This window comes from Rhagoletis zephyria, unplaced genomic scaffold, assembly GCF_001687245.7.
Source record: "Rhagoletis zephyria isolate East Lansing unplaced genomic scaffold, Rhagoletis_zephyria_1.1 Rzeph_scaffold_02548, whole genome shotgun sequence".
Classification (NCBI taxonomy): Eukaryota; Metazoa; Arthropoda; class Insecta; order Diptera; family Tephritidae; genus Rhagoletis; species Rhagoletis zephyria.
The window spans coordinates 1-5,576 of NW_016159632.1; positions in this window are offsets into that span (position 1 = coordinate 1).

Sequence of the window (5,576 nt, forward strand, 5' to 3'; positions counted from 1 at the left end):
GTACATGTTTATTTATAAACGTATGTGTTCCTTTTCTTTCGTACGTGTTTATTGATATATCTGTACTGTAGTGTTTTCGGACGGTACTAGCTCTTACTGCCAATATAGGAGTATTACATATATGATTGAAACACATAGTTTTTCGAATACGGAATAAAGCGAAAAAGGATGATCAAGGATATGATGATATCAAGGATGATATGTATTCGAAAAAATTAAAAATAAAAAAAAATATGAGAAATGATAAAAACTTATCAACTTGGTACCAATTTTGGACAATAAACAACTGTATTCGTCTGATTGCCTCGTAGTTTAATTGTTGTTAAGATTTCTTCTGGGTGTGGGGCGCACACATGTGCTTTTTTATTAAGAAGTTTTACTTCTATCACGTGTACGGTGTTGCACTCGTGCTATTAAACTAATGATTTTTTCTCAAGTATTTTTGCTCAGTGGCAATTTATACATATGTATGTAAGTAGTAGCGGAACATTGGGTGAACTAAATGCATTCATACATACATATTTATGTACAATTATAGCTAAATACCAGGTAGGTTAAGTGCGGGTGATAAACCCATGTAGCATATTTAAATATTGTGTACATACCTGCAATTAAAATGGGAAAGAATGTTACAATTTCGGCATGTGACTGAAAAGAACTCTAAAATACACACAAATTGTGGTTTCAAAGACATGTACGAAGTGATTAGCACCGCTGCATCCTTCAGATTGTCAACTCGCGGGAAATTCCCCGATTTGCAGGGAATTTCGGTTTAAGTGGCAATCGGGGAATGGGCAATTTTTTCGGGGAACTGGGTAAGTTAATTTTATATCTTAAAGTAACCAAATTAGACGGATATGTTAATTTTTAACCATTTGACCCTTTTTGGACCGACATTTTTTCAATTTGAATAGCAATATCTCCACAACAAGACTCTTTCCAGATATAAGCTATATACCAGATGAAATCTAAGCTTTTGGGCTAGACTTGTGGAAACTTAGAATAAAATCGACTGACCAGTTTTTGAGAAAATGCCCGAAATCTCTATATTCAGCAGCCCGATTTTTAGTTTTCAGGCGATAACGTTATGGCGTATTTATATTTTATAAACACAAAACATAGCGCTAGATAGCTTGTTTGAAGACCCTTCTACTGATATCCACATCAATGACATGGACTGAGTAGTGCGGCCTCAGTGGTAGTTAAAAAAATTGCCTTTTTTCGAATTTCAGGCAGCAGCCACGCCCACACAGGCATACGAATCAAAACATCCTGGAACAAAACCTTCTTAGTTTTTTGTGTACTTTAATTCCAGAAAGTTTCAAAAAAAAATAAATGATGGTACGTACAGACGCCACATACATACCAAAGCATCTCGTAGTGGAGACACGAACCAAAACACATTTACCTCTATATCTTTCCAACTAGTGGCCGGAACTTAATATGTAAGGTATCGTTTGAAAGGTATTGGCCTATAGAATAACACTAAATATGTTGGGTGTACCCATATGCCCCCTAAAACCGGCAAAAGCACAAAAACGTTTTTTGTTTCGCAATACTTTAGCCAAATTTTTAAGAATCCGGTTAATCGTTTACGAAGCTTGAATATATTTTCCGGACACACTCTGCAAGACCTTTCCAACGATATATGTCGATTGGACGCCTGGATAAAAACTTCCAAAACTCGTGTATATATAAGCGAGTCATTTCAGCATGCTACTGTTGCTGCTTTCGTGACTCGCGCGCACTGCCGTGCGCTGTGATGTAGCCAATCTAACATTAAAGNCGCGCACTGCCGTGCGCTGTGTTGTAGCCAATCTAACATTAAAGTACAGCTTATGGTTCTTTTAAAAGCATATTGTTATCGCAACTCCGAATCGCAAATATAAAATTTTTTTCGGCATAATTTAGAATAACGACTTAGCTATGGAAACCGCAAAAATGTGAATCGGTAGAACTGTTCATGCTGCTTGTAACTTTTAATATATATTGCTAGTACATTCAAAGTACATTCCCCAACATCAGAGTGCCGAAAAATTGAAAAAAGAAAGAGAGATCCGATAGGAGAATTTACCCAAAATGACAATTTTACTTTTCAAAATTCAGGAGCGGTTTCACAAAATTTTATTTGAAAACAACTCTTATGAAAAATTAACAAAAAATAAAATTTTTGTAAATCTATGAGAAGCGCTGCGGCTGTTGGTGGTGGCAGAGGATAAAAATACCAGTTAGAGAAGGACTTGGCATCAGTTGGCTTTTCCAATTGGCGTCAATCAGCATAGAAGGGAATCGAATAACGAGCTTTATTGGATTCGGCCAACATATAAAATACCACACTGCTTTATGTGTAAATAAGTTTTGTCTTTGTTAGGAAAATATCTTCTATCTCCAATTTTTCAGATTTCCAAATAACGAGGAGCATCTGAGAAATTCGTCATACCAAGCCCTAACCGCTAAAATAATGTATATATGGGTGTTTCCATGAAGTGGTCCACCGTGACTTAAAAAATCAAAACGCTCGCAGAATTTTTATAGGCACAGAAAACATAAGAAAAATGTTGATATTTTACTATGTACAAAAATTTTCAGCTCTTTATAATTTTAAATTCCAAAAAATTTTAGGCAAAACTTATAACTTTTTTATTCACTTTAAAAGCTGTAGAATGTATTACTTTTAATTGCTGCTGACGAAATAAATATATATGCAATATCGCAGTTTGGTATATAAGTAGTTGATACAACTACAAATGAATATAAAAATGAGAGAAGAGATCAAACTGTGCATCAATAACGGTATTTTTTCATTTCTATTTCGGCAACATTCGTATGTCACGTGCGTAATGCAAAAAAGCTACATAGTGCCATTATTAGCGCATTATCAGTTAAAGTGTCTTGTTCTTTTGTTTGTTAATCAAGTTTATTGTTTACTAAAATAATATATTAATATAAATAACCATCGGAAAAAATTAAATTTTTTTTTTACTTTTGAACTTTGTCACGTGCGTAATGGTAAGTACGAAAAATGTAATACTCTTTATTAAAGTCCATTTGATAAGTATTATTTTACTTTTACAATAAATATTAGATGTCAAATAATGCCAAAAACCAAAATCGGTGGAGGGAGAGGCTTAAGCTAGATGAAAATAAGCTTAAAGAACATAAAAAAAAACAAGCTGAAAGAATGCGTGAATATCGCAAGAGAAAGGCATGTGAGGCCAAAAATAATTCAAGTATATTGAAAGAAAAAAGGAATAGAGATTGCGTTCGACAACAAAAGTGTAGAGCAACCAAGAAAATATCAAATACCCAATTCAAAAGTGGTTACAAGTGTAAACAAACACTAGGAAAAGCTATAAAGAAGGTAGAGAAGGCGTTACCAATGAACGAAGTGAAGAGAGATGAAGTTCTACAAGCTTTGTATAAAAAGTATCCCAAACTCTCGAATAATGAAGCTGAGACACCAGTATGTTCAAACGATAATATGTTGGAAAAAATTAAAGCAGTCCACGAGTTTTATATCCGAGATGACATAAGTGTTCAATCTCCCGGCCGGAAAGATACTTTAATCTGCAATAAGCAAGTAGTTGCAAAGCGCTTTATGATTGTATCTGTATCAGAAGCTTATCAACTGTACAGAAGAGAGGTCCCTTCAGAATATCTTTGTAAATCCCAATTTTTTAACCATAGACCCAAACACGTTAAATTAATGGACCAACTTCCGCACAATATGTGTGTATGTAAATACCATGCGAACTTCGGATTTTTGCTAGAGGAATGTCATAAAGCTATGCCTCAGTTTCCATCTCATTTTGAAGATTTTTTGAAAGTAACATGCTGCAATGTATTGGACGAAAAATGCATGATTAGTGACTGTGAGAAATGTGTACGTGATATAAAATATAATTTGGTGCCTATATATTTTTTAACCAAAATGGAAGAAAATGTTAATTGGAGCTATTGGAGAAAAGTTAATGATCGCTTAATATTAAGCTATACTATAGCGCCATTATCAGATTTGTTACATGAACTGGAAATTCAGCTGCCAGCTTTTAAACTTCATTATTTTATAAAGCGCGACCAGGAAAAATATTTCAAGGAAAAAAAGAACAATTTACGTGATGATGAATTAATTTTGCAAATCGATTTTGCAGAAAACTATCGGTTGATCAATCAGAATGAGGTCCAAGAAGCTCACTTCAGCTACCAACAAGTTACTATTTTCACTTGCGTTGCATGGCTTCGAGGTCAAACTGAATGTATTGCTGCTATTAGTGACAAACTTACCCACAACAAATTTGACGTCTATTGTTTCCTTACAAAAATTGTGCACAAAATTCAAAGTCAATTCGAAGGAATTTCCACGGTTTTCATATTCTCTGATGGCAGCACCAGTCAATTCAAAAACAAATATATTCTCACCAGCATTCCTTCGTTTGTGAGCGAATTTGGCTTAAAGCATTTAGAGTGGAACTTCTTTGCCACTTCGCATGGCAAAGGAGCAGTCGATGGAGTAGGCGCGGTGGTGAAGCGAAAAGTTTGGCAAGCGGTTAAGACAAATAATATTATTTTACCGGATGCCTTTGCATTTTATGAATGCGCTGGCAAAATCATCGAAGGAGTTCGTCTGTTATATATCTCATCAAAAGAGATTGAAGAATTTTCTACACCATTAAATGAAAAATGGGAAATTGTCCGCTCCATTCCAGGAATACAAAAAATGCATTGCTTTTCCTACCAAGATAACGAAAATATAAATGTTGCTCGAACAGCATACTCACTTAAAGAAACAATTAAATTGGATTAATTTTGCAGTACCTTAATTTTTATTTTGTATTTTCCATTTTTGAATAAAAGTTTAATTTTTTTGTCAAAAACTTTTGAAAATATATGTAAAATTATTAAAATATGTATGAAGGAAAAAAGTGTCACGTGCGTAATGTCACGTGAGTAATCAATATTTTTTTTTTTTTAAGCCAACCCTTGATCAGCTGTTTTCGAAGCAAACATTATTATGAAGCTCCATTATTAACCTTTATAAAAAAAAATTTACCGGAACAAAAATCTCCTACAATTCGCTTACTTTCGCATTTTTTCTCCCGGTTCTAAAAGCAACTTCCATTTTTGTCACGTGCGTAAGTCAACTTTGATTGACTGTAACTTGGGTACCCAGTGCTCAATCTTCCAATATTTATACTTTTTGGAAAAAACTCATCACATGCAATGAAGCGATCCTAAAAGATGTGACTTCTTTCCATTATATTTCTATTTTTACAACATTCAAACGCAAATAAACGTGTACAAATGTCGCGTGCATAACCATGGAAACACCCATATATATATTTTTTAAATTTACTTTTTGATGCAGGTGCTCTAAGAGGTATTTATGCATGAAAATTAAATTTTGAAAAAAGATGCCTTAATTCATTTTCGCTGCTAGGGCTCGATATACATTTCAGCGTGAAGGAAACATGAGACCGTCAAATTTGTGTTTGTTTGTTGAATTCCCTGAACCGGAGCTGTTATGATATGGCACTTCATTCTATGTAGTAGTTTACAAAAATACACGTATACTTCAA